Source organism: Mastigoproctus giganteus, chromosome 10 (assembly GCF_048544385.1).
Source record: "Mastigoproctus giganteus isolate SK-2022 chromosome 10, ASM4854438v1, whole genome shotgun sequence".
Lineage (NCBI taxonomy): Eukaryota > Metazoa > Arthropoda > Arachnida > Uropygi > Thelyphonidae > Mastigoproctus > Mastigoproctus giganteus.
Genome location: NC_143584.1, coordinates 116,567,055 through 116,584,030, shown reverse-complemented (window position 1 = coordinate 116,584,030; position 16,976 = coordinate 116,567,055). Strand labels below are relative to the sequence as shown.

At 35.9% G+C, this 16,976-nt stretch overlaps 1 protein-coding gene across 4 annotated transcripts in view; it reads right to left on the bottom strand.

Moving 5' to 3' along the window:
- Positions 1–16,736, bottom strand: part of unc-104 (kinesin family member unc-104) — a 1,041,320-nt gene extending 1,024,584 nt beyond the window's left edge. For all 4 annotated transcript variants that reach the window (XM_090382707.1, XM_090382708.1, XM_090382709.1 and 1 more), the window contains exon 1: positions 16,446–16,736. The gene's annotated coding sequence lies outside the window, so the exon portion shown is untranslated. The remainder of the gene's footprint in view (positions 1–16,445) is intronic.
- Positions 16,737–16,976: the final 240 nt, after the last annotated feature.

Here is a 16,976-nt window from a genome sequence, read left to right as displayed (position 1 = left end):
GCGAGAGTCTTTTGCAGATCTGCATCACTAATGATCTCATCATAACCAACACTGAGTTTATTCACAAAGATATAAACATAAGTACATTAGAGCAGAACCGTCGAGGATTGTGAGATTCATCATTATTGACTACATATGGTAAAGAAGAATAAAATGAAGTTTGTCCGGAACACCGTTTTTAAGAGAAGACCAAAAATAGGCAGTGACCATCTCCTGCCAATCATGGAGTTAGTGTTTGAATTCCCTATGAAGAAGATCAAGAAATTGAGAAGGAAGACGACCTGAACTAAGATCAAACCCAAAGCTGAAGCAGACACCCAACAGAAATACCAGAAGGGGGTCACTCAGACTGAGAGAGGTCAAGCACTGGAGATGGTCTGAGGACCTGGAAGTGAGTTTGAAGGTGGTGTAACCCTCTTTAGGACAACTCTATTTGATGCTGCAGCCAAAGTCTGTGGTAGTTTTCAGTCAGCCCACGGAAGAAACAAACAGCATGGTGAAATGAATCTGTGAAAGCTGAGGTGGACAAAATCATCAAGGACCAACAGAAATTATAAAGCATAAATGGCACAAAGACAAAAGGCCAAGCAGGCAGTCATAGCAGCAAAGTCAAAGTCATGGAGCAAGTTCAGGGAATTCCTAGAAACAGCACAGGAAAAAAATTAGAAACTTTTCTACAGGGTCCTCAAAAATATAGAGGACAAATGTCCCCTGAAGTTCATCAAATCAAAGGAAGGTTCAGTTCTAATTGAGGAGGGTAAAATTATGAATAGGTGGAAGCAGCTTTTTCAAAAATTTCCACCATTTCAGGGGATGAAGATCATGATAATAGGGATCCAGCTTATGTGATGATATTGTAGATAGAGTCAGCAAGGAGAACAATATCAGTCTGTCAAAGATGAGTGCAGCTACACAAAAGATAAGAGCTGGAAAGGCAGAGTAAGAAGATACCAGAAGACTGGGATTTATCATTCATTGTGCCCATCCTTAAAAAGGGTGACAACTGGAAATACCAAAATCATCAAGGCATTTCCTTGCTTAGCATTCTGGGAAAGATGTATTCTCAAATAGTAGAAACGAAACAAGGCTGAGGAAAAAGGTGGAAGGGCAGCTGGAAAGGTCCAACACAGGTTCAGACAGGGAAGAGGCACACAAAATCTTATCTTTACGCCCCGGCAGATTATTGAGAAATCCACTGAGTATTACTCAGAAGTGGATCTTTGCTACCTTGACCTTGAGAAAGCATTTGACAAGGTTCCATGGTATGAGGAATGGAGTGTTGGAGAAGAAAAATGTTAGCAGAAGCTTAGTAGCTGCCATAGGAGTTACTATAAGTGATGCCGTAAATATATGAGAACTGGCAACTCAAAATCAGAAGAATTCTTGACAGCATCAGGTGTAAGGAAAGGAGACAATCTCTCCCAGTATCTCTTCCTTGTAATCATGGATGAAATCATTAGGAATGCAAGGCACATACCAGGCCTGGCCTTTCTGGTTGGGAAATTGGACGATGAGGCCTGTTGCTATCTCTGAAATTGCTTTCGCCAATGATGTGGCTTTGATAACCAAGTCATAGGAAAATCTTCAACATATCCTGAACATGTAGAAAGAAGCTATGGCAAAAAGAGGAATGGCCATTAGCTTTGGTAAGATCAAGCATATGGTAATTTCCCGCAAACCTGTATGCCATCTGATCACCTCAGATGGGAAAAACATTGAACAGGTTCGGCACTTCAGCGAAATGGCAATAGGGTCTGAAATGTATAGACCATATTAAATACAAAGATGATCAAGTATTTGGGATCTATCATCAGCGAGGATGGCCAGAAAAAGATGAAAAGATAAATGCAAGGATTGCAGCCTTGGAACACCTACCATGCCATAAACTGAGGGCTTATCAGCAAGGAAGAGGTGAGCAAGAGAAGTTAGCTGTGTACAAGTCCACCTATGTACCAACCTTGACATACAGCTATGAGTCAGTCTCTCCTCTAAGTATCAGAGCCAACTGCAAGCTGCTGAGATGGGGTAACTTCACAGAGTGGAACAAGACACCATCACAGAGTGCCCACAATCAAACTATACAGACTGCATGAATGTAATTCCACTTCAAATGCAAATATGAGAGCCCAAACTTCAATGGTGTGGCCATGTCATCAGAATGGACAACCAGTTTACACATTTGGACTGAAGCCAAACCAGGGGGAAAAGTCACAGTTGAAATGGGAAGATAACATCCATAATAATATTATTATTATTAGCCATACGGTGCAAGGAAGCCTGCAGCTTATGCTGCTCCAGCCAAAAAAAATTCCCGAGTTACCCTGAGAGAGAGAGAGAGAGAGAGAGAGAGAGAGAGAGAGAGAGAGAGAGAGAGAGAGAGAGAGAGAGAGAGAGAGAGAGAGAGAGAGAGAGAGAGAGAAATGAATCACCAAGAAAAAGAAGAATGATGATATCCAGCTCATGACCCTGGGTGTGCCAAGCCTATACTCACCAGATGTGAGCCCATAGCCTGGCTAAGGGGGGGGAGTGGTCTGGAGACAGGTCAGAACCACTGCTTATGACAGGAAAAAATGGTGACCTCTCTGTGAAATCTCAACACAGCTGGTACAAGAAGAGCGACTAAGTAAAGTAAAGTAAAGTACACTATTTCTTTTCCCGGTGCCTCCGTAGCCAGGTAGGAAGGAGCAGTAGTGCATAGCACATGCTTCTTGATTAGACCGGGGTTCGAGCCTGTCACCACCAAATACAGAGGATGCGGAAAGGTCAGCGAATGACCACCACATATCCCGGCGCAATATGGCCTTAGTTGCTAATGCTCCTAAAAAGCAAATAACAATAACATTTCTTTCCCCGAATGTATAAGCTTACATTCAGAAGAATTAAAGTTTAGTTGCCAATTTTAGGTGCATAAGCATATTTATATTAGTATTAATAGTGGCAAATGATACAGGAAATCAAGCTTATAAACCATCAGCCATGTGGCTTTGATAACCAAGTCATAGGAAAAAAATAAATAAATAAAATCCCATTTCAACTGTCCATCCTCTTCTCCAATAGTTTGTCTAGTTCTTCCTAATTTATTCAAACAACCACTTCCACAAAAACAGAGGGAAGCTTGTTCCAGCAATCAACCACTTATTAGCTGAGAGGCAACTTCTGCTTATCTATTCTGCAACCATCATTCCTCAATTTGAATTTATGCCCCCTCATGTGCATAGTCTAAGCAAGAGGAAAAATCCCATCAGCATTGAGTTTGCTCAAGCCACAAAAAGCCATAAACACACCAATCAGATCAGCTCGCAGGGGCCTAGTCTCCAATTTACAGAAATGAAGCCTTTCTTGGTAAAAGCACCAATTTGTTCTCCTCAACAGTCTCATTGCTCTTCTCTGTACCATTCCAGCAGATCTGGAAAGGGTACTCAGTCATTTTCAATCCACTGCAGGATGAAGGCCTCTCCAGCAACTTTCCAGTTCCTTCTGTTTTGTGCAATGGCCCTCCAATTACTGCCCCTGAACTCTTTGAATTTCATCTGTCCATCTCCGTTATTGTCTTCCTGGTTTTCTTTTAGCTCCTCTTGGGTACCATTCTGTTATTTTCTTAGTCCATCTGTCGTCATCAAACTATGTGTCATGCCCAGGTCCATTTCAGTCTTTAGTGTTGATAAGAATGTCCTTTACTTGAGTTTGCTGCCCAATCCATGTGTTTCTCTTCTTATCCAACAGTCTAATTCCTAATATAATTCATTCCATTCTTTGCTGTGTAGTTTTCAGCTTCTCTTCCATTCTTTTGGTGACTGCCCAAATTTCACTTAGATAAGTCATGGTTCGGAGTATGAATTGATTCATTATTTTAAGTTTCAGGCAAATTGAGATATTGCTCCTCAATATTTCCTGAATGCTATCCATTTAAAATTTTTTCTTTTCTTGACTTCCAGCCATTTATCATTGTTACAGCTAATTGCTTGTTCAAGATAAGTACATCAATCCACGTTTTCAATTTCTACTCCTTCAAGGTTTATATCCCTTTCTGTGACATACTTGTTCATCATTACTTTTATTTTAACGATATTCATCTTTAGTCTGAAATCCATACTAACTCTGCATAACAGATTAAGATTTTTCTCTAATTCTTTGGAATCATGGCTTATATCACAATGTCATCTACAAATCATAAATGGTTTAGGTACTCTCCATTCACATTGGCTCCTTTCTGCAACCAGTCCAATCTTCTGAAAGCTTCTTCATGGGCAGCAGTAAGCAACTTCGGAGATATTGTCTCCTTGTTGAACTTCTTTCTCACAATTTTAAATTTGCTACTGTCTTTGTCGAGTCTAATAAAGGAAGTAGCTTTCTCATATATTTTCTTCAAAATCCTAATGTACAGGCTATCTATGCCTTGTCTTTCCAGTGCCCGAAACATTGCCTTATGCTTTATGGAGTCAAATGCCTTTTCATAATCCACAAATGCCAGGCATAATGGCATTTTATATTCATTTGCTTTCTTCATTAGCTGTGATATTACGTGAAGATGATCCATAGTTGAGAATGCTCCCCTAAAGCCAGCTTGCTCTTTTGGTTTATTCTCATCAAGTATTATTTCTAATCTGTTAGTAATGACCCTTGTAAACAATTTGTATATGTGGGACAGGCTAATTGGTCTAAAATTTCCAATTTCTGATTTGTCTCCTTTCTTATGTAGCAAAATTATGATTGCATTATTCCACTCCTTAGGCATCATGCCTTTCCTAATAAATTTTGTAAAGAGTCTTGCCAGTTTCTGTGTCATGTTTCTTCACCCCAATTTTAACAACTCTACAGTAACTTTATCTTCACGTGGGGCTTTCTGATTCTACATTTTCTTCAATGCATGTTCTACCTCATCATGAAGGACATTGGGTATGTCGTATATGTTGCAAATTTGTGGTCCATCTTCCCCACTGATGGGATCGTTCCCTTTGCTCCTTATATAATACTTTATAATAATCTTCAGCTATTTGAATTATGCCTTCTCTGTTATTTATAAGTACACCATCACTGTTCTTCAGCTTCAGTATCATTTGTCTTTCTGTATTACTGCTCATGGCTGCTGATTTAAATCCTTTGTTTTCCCTTAATGCTTGTTCTTTTCTTGTGTTAAATCTTCTTATGTCCTCTTTCAGTCTCTTTCTAATGGCTTGCATAGCGTAGTATACTCAATTTTGTCCATTTCAGTGTTTATCTTGCTCTTCATTTGTCATCTTTGGTTCATCGTGACAAGTGTTTCTTGACTAATATTTTCTTATTTGGGTTTCTTTTTACCTATAGGTTTCTTGGGCTTTATCACTTTCAGAAAGTTGTAATATTCCTCATTGATATCTTGGTCCTGAGCAGTCTTCAGAAGATCAAACTTGTTCTTAAGTTTCAGTACATACTGCTGCTTTTTCTCCTCTTTTGTTATCTCAAAGACCTTCATACTATTTACTCAAGTCAGTTTTTTTCCTTTCTTTTCTTACATCTATATAAATTGTGCATCTTACCATTCTATGATCACTTCCAACATTTACCTTGTTCAGGAAAATAACATCATTCACAAAATATCTTCTGTTAGTGAGGATTAAATCAATTTCATTAGTTGTTAATCCATTTGGGCTCTTCCATGTCCACTTTCTGTTCACCCTTTTCTTGACAAAAATTCTGCAAATTCCACAAGACTTTCCCATCTTTCATTTCATTCACCAATTCCAAAATTTCCTATAGTTTCTGTTTCTGTGCTGTTCTGTCTCTTTCCAAACTAAGCATTGAAGTCCACCATTATGATGGTGTAGTGAGTTTTCAGTTCGTCTAGAAGTCTCTCAATTTTAGTGTACATTTCTTCAACCTCTTCATCATCGTGGCTCGATGTTGGTGCATATATCATTATAACCTTCAGTTTGTACCTCTTAGAAGTCCTGAGTAGTAGTCTTGACAGCCTAGGTGATGTACTTTAGAATTCCAAAATGTTGTTTTTAATATTTTTATGGACCAAAAAACCAACTCCACCTGCACTGTTTTCACTGTTTCCATTGGCGTACAGCAGGTTTCCACTTGATAAACTTGATTTATTCCTTCTTCTTCTTCTTGTTTCAGCCAAGCAGATGATATTCCAATTCACATTTTCTTTTCCAGCTCTAATATCCTATCTTCACCGATGAGCGATCTTACGTTGTAACAGGCCAAATGCAGTTCAAGTAGCCAGAGATTCTTTGCACCCTTTGCTTCAACTATGATCCTCTAGCTGCTGTATGAGGAAGAGTGAAAGCCTCTGGGGACTGAGGGCCATTTCTTTTATTGTGTTGTCATATTTAATAAATATGACATGCCCTGACCACTGCCTTTTACAATGGAATTATCACCCCCTCCCTATTCCTGCTAGCAAACTTCCTGTATATATATATATATATATATATATCATTCACAAAATCCTATGAGCATTCCTGGCAGCCTGTTACCACTGTTCAGAGAACTTCGTCTCAGACTACATAATTACCCCCAGGTTCTTTTTCATTTTCCACTTCCCTGAGTGTAATACTATACAGTTGGTACTTTATTCTGGGGGTTACTGCTACCCGTATACAGTAATTTGCATTTGCCAATGTTAAACTTCAACTGCCATTTCTCAACCCAACTGTCTAATTTTTCCATATCTTGTTGTAGCAAGCATACCTTGATTATTGTCATTAACCACCCTGCCAACCTTGATATCATTTGAAAATTTAAATGTCAACCCATCCACTTATCAAATCCATTCTGAGACTGCAGTATAAATGCATTCCTGTTCAGATGAGCCTGTATTGCTTTAACCAGTGATTCCATTATTTTCCCTGGAACCAATGTTAAGCTTACAGGTCTGTAATTACTTATGTCACCCTTGGTCCAATTTTTATGAATTGGGGATACATCCACATATCTCCAGTCCACAAGGAACTCCCCTGAATCTAAAGATGCTCTCATAATTATGGCAAAAGAGTTGCTTGCCACCTTTACTATCTCTCATAATATAACTGGATAGATCCCCTCAACCCCTTATTTTTAAAGACATTTTAAAGTTCTTCCTGCAGTCTAATGGCACTCTCATTAGCATTTCCAATGGTTTCATACACTTGCATGCAGCCTTTCTAACTGAATACATGGGCTCTGAATCCTATCAAAATTTACTTCACTTCTTGCTGAGATGTCTGATTCAATAGTTACTCCCCAATCAGTTAACAAATTTTCAAGGAAGTGCTTGTCAATTTTTCTAGTGCCTATTCTGTGAGCAGAATTCCTACATCCTCCCCTTAATTTGCTGCCTCCCTTAATATAATTGGATAGATTCCATTTCACCACAGGTGCCTTTTTTATGTCCACATCCTCAACAATTTCTCCTCAACTTTCCTTTCAGTTATCACAGTCATTTAGCTCCTCATTAGAGTTTATCCTAAAAATTTTCTCCACTACTTTCCTTTCAGTCATCACAGTCATTTAGTTTCTTGTCAGAGTTTGATAAACTTCTGGCATCCTCTCCCTTAAAGAATTCTTCATGTGTGAATAAAGATGCAAAATACCTATTCAATTTGTCCACAACATGAGCAGGGTCAACAGTTAACTCATAGACATCTTCAACTCCTTCCCTCTATTGTTAATATTTGTAAAATAATAAGAGGAGTTTACCTCAATACAGCACGTAGAACACTTCCGTATGATACTCTCCAGAAATTAAAACGAAAAAATCAAAAAAGTTACATTAGAGTAACAAATAATTTAAAAAACAATTAAAAATTAATTTAACACAATTAACGAAAAAATTGCAAAAACGATTTTCCTTCCTGAAGCTGACAACGCTTTTCGGCCATATGTCGTGATCACAGGAATGAAAATTACCGAATAGGGGTGAGTATGAAACTTAAATAGGGATTATTTGTCTCTGTACATGTGTGTAAAAGCCCACGAATCAGAGATGAGATATGGCCGACGAACATTAACAGAATTTTCGTGTAATTTAATTTCTACAGTTTCTGCAATTAATAGTCGCGTATAATTTTACAAATATTGATATCAACATAGAACATATTGAGCATTACAGCTCTGGTTCATACTATCTCTACTGTTAATATAAGCATAGAAGCTTTGTTGTTTTTCTTGGTATTCTTTGCCAGAGACTTCTCATAATCTGCCTTAGCTTGCCTAACTTCCTTTGTGGCTTGGTTACAGACCAATTTTAAAAGATTTTGCTGTAAGACCTTTTGGGGGGGGAGGGAGAGAGAGAGAGACCAAGAAACTGGTAGCAGTGACGTTTTCAGCTTTTATAGAGGAAGAGGTGTCAATTTCAAAGCCATCAAAATTTAAAGGAATCTTTTTCCTAGGGTTGTAATAAAAGCCACAGCAGACTAAAAAAGGATCAAGAGGGAGGGGGATGCAGCTAGAAAGTATCAGAAAAGCTGGGGTTGACACAGTTCTACATGGCTTCAGAATGACAAGAAGAAAGATAACTGAAAATATCCAAATTTGAATTGTACTGTGAGGAGCCAGGATCCAGCAGCATAAGTAATTATGCTGCTGGATAATTAAAGTTTCATTGGAAGGAAGACTGCACAATAAAAAGTTTTTAAAGTTTTATTATTTAATCCCCACACAATCTTAGAGATTCCAGTTATTTGGGAATAAAATTTTCTGACTTTGTCAGAGAGATAAGAGACGTGGAGAAGAAAGTAAGTCTGTTGTCAATCAGTAATCTAAGGAATTCATAAGTTGAGACCAAAAGAATGGAACAGCAGTCTTTTACAAGAGGAGGAGGAGGGCGAGTAGGAGAAAGGCTGCCTTTTAAAATCATCAGGGAAGTTAATTTATTCAAAACAGACCAATTATGAAATCGACTAAGAATATTGTTAGCATTTTGTTCCAAGGAACTGCCTAGAATTGGCTAAAAAAAATAAAAAAAAAAAAAAAAAAAAAATAGTAGAACAAGATCATGAGCATAAGCTAAAAATAAATAATCTGGAAATTGTCTGATTAACCAATCATTCATGATGAAATTCCAAAACAGGGATCCAAGCATGGACCTTTGCAGACATTGACAATCAACTTGACAAGAGACAGAATGTAACTGTGAGGGAAGAGACAAATCATTGAGAAAAATAATGCCGACTAAGCACAAAAAAGATTTAAGAGACATTGTATGCAGTGAAGACCTTTGAGGGCACTCTCCCAACAAAGGGAGTCGAAAGCACCCCCAAAGTCAATGAAGACAGCAAGGTATATTTACAATAATTTGCTGAGTGAACATAGCACATAATGATATCACATCTTGGAAGGAAGTGAGTTAAAATGAAAAAGGATACAATTTCTTTCTACTGTTATCACTTGTTCCACAATATCTCAGCTCATTTCATTGATTTTATGCCTCACCGTATAATCTTAAAGAAAAATGCATTCTAATTCTTAAACTGAGATTCGCTATCATAAATTGAAAATTTATTCTCCAATCATGACTTTTTGCATTAAAAAAAAAAAAAGACACATCTTTGTCTCTTAATTCTCCGAAAGTTGCTAAAAATGCTTTTTCTACTAGCTAACTTCCAAATTGAACTCATTTGCATCACTATCATAATTCATCTTGATGTAGAAGATGGCTTGCATGGCAACCTGCAATTCCACACAAAGTACACAATAAACTTTCCAATAAATGCCTAATAAACTTTAAGATTAAAAATCTGCTGCACTCGTCATAAAATACAGCAGATAGTAAGCTCTGGATTTTAATAAACCCTCATCCCCATCATATACGTTTTAAGACTGGAGATTTTATGATGGAGGGAAAGCACATGAAACTCGGATGGTTGCAAGAACCACATGGAATGGTGCCAGATGAAAGACCACTTCAAGAGAAAAGCATACTCTAGCAGGATTATATAAATACGCACTATTATACAATTTTTAATAAAGTTTACCTTTATCATCTTATCCCTATCCAATTTAATCCAAAGAAATAATAGTAGTAGTAGTAGTGGCAAATGATGCAAGAAAGCAAGCTTCTATAGCATCAGCAAAAAAAAAAAAAAAACACTTCACCCATCCTTCCAGAATTTGTCTAGTTCTTCCTTGAATTTACTCAAACTACCCACTTCCAAAATAACAGATAGAAGCCTATTCCAAAAATCAACCACCCACTGGCTGAAGGCAAATTACCACACAACTATCCTGCAACCAACCTTCCTCAACTTGAATTTATGCTCTATCAGCAAGAGGAAGCAATAAATGTCATTAACATTTTGCTTACTCAATCTATTCGAGGCTTTAAACACCTCAAGCAGATTCCCCCACAGGTACCTAGTTTCCAGCCACTGCAATTTGCAGAACTGAACCCTTTCTAGATAAAAGCACCATTTTGTTTCCTTCACCAATCTGGTTGCCCTGCTCTGCACCCATTCCAGCAGATCAACATCCTTCCTAAAGTGAGGTCACCAGATCTGTATACAGTACCAAAGATGTGGCCTAACCATGACCTTGTACAAAGGGGTAATCACCTCCTTATCCCTGCTAACAAAGTTTCTGTATATCATTGACAAAACTCCATGAGCTGTCCTGGCAGCATGTTACATTGCTCAGAAAATTTCATATCTGACTGCACAATTACCCCCAGGTCTTTTTCATTTTCCACAGTTGATAAGTTACTATGTGGTACTACACAGTTGATGTTACTTGGGAATCACTGCTACCCATATGCAGTATCTTGCATTTGTCAATGTTAAACTTCAAACTGCCATTTCTCAGTCCATCAACCCAATTTTCCTAGATCTTGTTGCAGTAGCTCACCTGATTACTGTCATCAACCACCCTTCCAACTTTTGTATCTGCAAACTTAAGACATTAAGCCTGATATACCTTCACTATCATTAATAAATATTGAAAACAATAATGGGCCTAGCAATGAACACCGGGGGGGGGGGGGGGGGGGGGGGGGACCTGAACTAATAACATCAGTCCACAAAGAGCAGTGCCCGTTGATAACCACTCTCTGCCTTCTTACACTTAACCATCCCTTTACCCATAGGAGTAACTTGCCCTTAATGTCACATTGCTCCAGTCTGTACAGCAGCCTTTTTTGTGTGCAACAGTATAAAAAGCCTTCCTGAATTATTTTTGCATCATAGTATCTAATCAGATTGGTTAGACAAGACCACTCCTTATCAAATCAATGCTGTGATTGCAGTATAATTGCATTCCTGTTCCAATGATCTTACATTACTTCTTTAACCAGTGGCTCCATTATTTTACCTGAAACAGTAGTTAAGCTGACAGATCTGCAATTACTCATATCACCTTTTGATCCCACTTTATGAATTGGAGATATATTCGTACTTCTCCAGTCCATAGGGACCTCCTCTGAATCCAAGGATGCTCTCATAATTATGGCTAAGGGTTTGCTACCTACTTTGCTGCTTCCCTTAATATGACTGGATTGATCCCATCCATCCTAGGTGCCTTTTTTATGTTCAGCTTCAACAATTTCTCTTCCACTTTCTTTTCACTTATCACAAAGTCATTTAGCTCCCCATTGGAGTTTCATAAACTTCTGGCATCCCCTCCCCTAAAGAATTCATCATGTATGAATGTAGATGAAAATACATATTTAATTTGTCAGCAAACTGAGCAGGGTCATCAACAGTTAACCCATTGACATCAAAGTGGTTCAATGTGATTCAACCTCTTCTTTCAACTGTTAATAGAAGCATAGAAATCACTGCTCTTCTTTGCAAGGCTTCTCATAATATAGCTTAGCTTGCCTAACCTCCTTTTTGACTTGATTATAGACTAATTTATATGTACCATAGGCTTCTATATCAGCTGATAATTTATATGCATCCCATGCACTTTTATTCTCTGTCAAGAGTCTCAATAGTTCATCTGGCAACCATTTAGGTCTAAGCCTTGAACAGTATTTCTTTGTTGGTATCAGTAATTTTATAATAATTGATAACTATTTCTAAAAGAATTTCACCTATACTACTAGCCTAGACTAATAATAAAAGACCAATGGCAGGAAAACACTGCTTAGCATTTTTTTTTTTTTTCTTTTAACTTTAACAGCATAATAATGGTAGGCAGCTAATGTTCATTATTCCTTTGAAAATTCAAAATTATCTAATGGGCTAATTATCCAGAGGTTGGAAGCTACTGTCATAATATGTAATGTGCTCGTTTAATTTAACTGGTTTCAGGGGCATTTTATCGTGTGATTTTTAAATATAGATACTACACATGTGGGAGAATAATATGAGTATTTATGAGTATTAAAAAATCATAAAAACATGCTATGTTAATTACTCTGTGTTAAATTTAACTTTTACTCTTTAAAAATCCATTTTTCTGGCTTTAGACAGCATGTCACATATGACTGATGAGCATGCCACTTTTAGTGTTATTTTAAATATCATTTCACTATACTTATAATTTCATTAATTTCCTGCATTATCAACAAAGTATTTTAAATATCGCTCTTCTGCTGCTGAAGAACAGAAATATCAACAAATGCATTTAGTAAATATTGTGAAATACAAAACTGACAAAAATTAATTTTGCTTAATAGCACATCCAACTGTTTCAAATTACACAAGCTTTTACTATCACCTGAAATTCAACTCTAAGATTTCAACTTAAATATCAAGATGTTTTCTTTCATTTCAGTAGCTCAGAAGGCTAATATTTTACAGAAAGAGAAATGACTATGATATTTGCTGTCTTATTAAGTAAATAGTTCTGAAAAGGCTTTATATAACTAATAAACAAAGAATAAACTTTTACAACTTATTTTTTTTTGTTAAAAAGGGCCATCTATCCCCAAGGAAGAAGTATCTCACCATACAAGCAAAGCAACTGTAATAGCATGGTCATATAGACAATATTACGATAGTAAATAATTACGAAGTAGTTTGGGGCAAAAGTTTTGGCAAAACAGTATTACAACTTATTACAAGCACAATTATAATTTCTCATAACCATTATATTCATAAATTTCTAAGTACACTTACTAATGAATGATACAAATCAATTCTGTATCCAACACTACTAGCTAATCAACCAAAAGAAAAGAACCATTGTGCAATTCTGTAATTATTTACAACAGAATAATATTTATTTTGGCTTTTTGCAATAATGGAATGCTTTAACAAGTTATATTTGGCATAATTTATTATTAGTATTAACTTGCAACTTATTATACATTATAACATATTATCAAAATTACATAGATGATTGCCCTAAACCATACTGGAATCAAAATTGATGATCAGCTGGTACTGTGCAGTATTAGACACATATCAGCCTATACATATACGTATAGGCTAAGATGCAAATGGGTATTTTAGGAGGATGAGATCAATCATTTCAGCTCATATTCTAGAAAGGAATAAACCGATGGAAGCAACAAGGTCAAAGAAGGGTTCAATAAGGATTACCATCTGTCCATAAATTTAACAACCGTAAAGAGTTCAAACTGGATATGTCCATAAATACATTTAGGTATCCCAGTCACTTTGAGGATAGTAATATACAATTATTTCCAAAACTGTCAGTGATGATAAGTCAGTGTTTTCTCAAAAATGTAGTGTAATATGTTCCTTCCTATTAACTAATTCAAGTGTCTGTAAAAATATTTCAGGAAAAAAAAATAATAAAAAAAAAAAAAAATATATATATATATATATATTTTTTTTTTTTTAGATTTGAGTATTCCTATTTTGAAGTGATTGGAACCATTCTTTTAAGCAAATGATAAATGAACACTGTGGTAGATTGGTTAATTCATGCACCCACCAATAATCCCAACAACCCCAAATAGCATAGGGAAAGTCCCCCCAAATTCCAAGAAGGAGGGGACTTTCACTATGCTACCTCCAGGTCCTAGTGTCATGCATAGGTGATGCACTGCTTTAAGTCATGTATTTAATCAAATATCAATGCAGCACCTATAATATATATATATATATAGTTTTTTTTATTTTGTATTTTTTGGCATTAAACTTCATGGAACTGTCATCGCAATCATATAAAAATATTAAGTTTATTTATCTGTAACTATTTTTCCTACTATCTGCAAAAATCAGAGGCTTGCAACTGTTGACCTAATCCACTACAAAAGGCTGGTCCCTTATTCTCCTGCCCTGTGTAAAATGACAATTACACATAAACAAGTACATCAAGCACAGCCCAACAGAACTGACTGGATGTAATATCAGAAGACTGATATTACATCCAACAAAAGGAGGATGTAACATCAGAAGACTTTCTTCCAGAGATGGTGGCAACATGCTCTGTTAAGAAGACAAGTGTAGGACAACTATCATTTATCTGCTTGAGACAAAAATATAAAATACAGCAGTTAAGTTACTGTCACTCAAAAACATAAAACAATGTATTGGCAACCATACTGCAACTAATGGAATTAAAGATAAATGAACTGAAGATTTTGCTACAAGTTATCCAAGTCATAAACAAATAAAGTGGTACAGTTATGATTTCTAGAATCAAAATAAACATAAAAACTGCATAAAATTTTAATTCATTTAAGTTTAAATAAATTAAAATTACAGTATTGATTCCAGTTCTTGTGTGGAATTAAAATAAATGAAGTTCTAATTAATGGTTCTGAAATATGTGCGGTTGACTTTTATGTCTCCTATGATTTGAGCTCGCTCTCTCTCTCTCTCTCTCTCTCTCTCTCTCTCTCTCGCACGTGCACACACACACATTAGAGAAGCCCTTTCCCCCACAGCTGCTTCTGTCAATGTTTTTATACTTTAAATAAAAGTATAATGCATACAAAAATGAAAACAGACATTTAAAATTTTGGATTGAGAAAAACAAAGCAAGAAACTATTTATACACAATCCTATCATGTTATCAATTGCTGAACAAAGTATTTGACCTCAACAGAATATCATCCAAAACCTGACCTTCTACTTTGAGTGAAGAGGTAATAAAATTAATTTTGCACCTAATATCTATCTGCACTTACTTAAGTGCATGGAACAAAAATGTTCTTTGCACTAAAGCACCAGACCTTATTTCTCACTTTCTGATTGACTTGATCAAGAATCACAAAAATTTATTTGAAAATTTTGCATTTTTTTTTTTATACAGTGTTTACAAAAGAATCATACAAATTCATTCCTTAATAACTTTATTATTTCACCATTTTAACTAACTCTAGCATTGCCAATACACCTTAACACTGATGTGATCATGTGGTAAAATGCCAAACATATGACTCATACCTGAAAAAATACAAAAATTATTCAGGAATGACTCTGTATAATTCTTTGATATACACTCTGAATAACAGTGCTTTTTTTTTCCTTCTTCTTCTTTTGCAGACTGCCAATAAGATTGCTGTTAACCTGTCTGAGAATTATATTCTACATAAAATTTAACAACCCTCTCTGATTTTTGAGAAAAGGTGAAATACTATTAACTCTGAGTAACAGGAAAAACACAACACTAAGGACTACACCTGGATTTAATACAGGTTTAAATTCTACAGTTTGTTGTGTGCATGTGTGTGGTTCAAATATGATAAACTATACCAAGTACATCAGTCTCATTCTCATGCAAATATGATAGGTAATACAACTGTTAAATGATGCAATTAACAGTCCCATTGATCACTATTAAAAGCTAGCCCTATCATCTCTAAATCACAGATAACCACTCCAAATTTGATATTCATTCACAAATTCTCAAAGCTTCATTCCAGTAATTCTCATTTATAACAAGCATGCATAGCAAGACAACTGTTTCTTTTGTTATCAACTAAATAATGCACAAAACATAATAAAACTACAAATATCAAGTTTACTGATGATCATAAATAATAACCAAATAAAATTTAGTTTATCTTTATATAAAATTATCTTACTGCAAAAACAATGTTGAAAATAAATTTTCATATGAATATATGCAATCACACAAATTTAAAATCAAGTGCTTTCTTTGCCTTTTTAATATATTTTAAGTAGCAGTATAATAACAGAAGCCACTAAAGTAAAGTGATCAGAAATTTAACAGTCAACATATATCAACACACATGTATTTATAGAAGCCATGCTATCACTTATAGCACAGCTGCTATAAATCATTTACAAAATATACTTTCATGTAATATACATAACCTAATAAGTAGGCCTATAGCTAATCACAGTACAGAATTAAGAATCTTTATACTGTTATTAGGAAACAGAAAAAAAACATGACACCCAAGTACAGCTGTGTTTCATATGCTGACTAAGATATCCCAGAAACAATATGGTCAACAAGAAACACAGCTCCTAACCTACATAAGAACAAAAGAAAATGTACAATTACCAATTTAAGTATGTGTCAAAAAAGAAAAAGGAAAGCTTAACACATGTACAACTTTATAAATCAAAAACAAATAAAGAGAATAGTTCTACCTGAAAGTGGATAATATTTCTAAGCACAAGCACGCTTTAAAGAGATATCACAGATTTTCTACAAAATGGTGGTTGAAAGGAAAAAAATAAAAATAAACTCCAAATCTGTTCTTTAACACTCCTCTTCTTCCAACTCTGTCCTTTTGCATATCCAAGGCACACCCATAATTCTAGCACAAAACACTCAAATAGTGTCCTAAAGAGATCTACACAACCTGGACTACATTAGATGTGTTCTTGAAGCCAAAAGCCTCAATATGTCTGCCTCTGCAGAAGTCCTTTCCTCAGAAGTTTTACGTCATGCCTATTACGTAGTGATTCCACCTTTAGCGTCATTTGCAGAGAGCTGGCCAATGCACACTGCTTCCCCCAGACACTCTGCAGATCAATAATGTAAAAGATGAATGACATTCTCCCTACCCTGCTTGTTCCAGTGGATGCTAGGAAAAGACAGCTAAATAACAGCTGAAATCACTCAGAAAAGGAGGGAAGGGGGAAATTAATCATCATTATAAAGAAATTAACTCTACA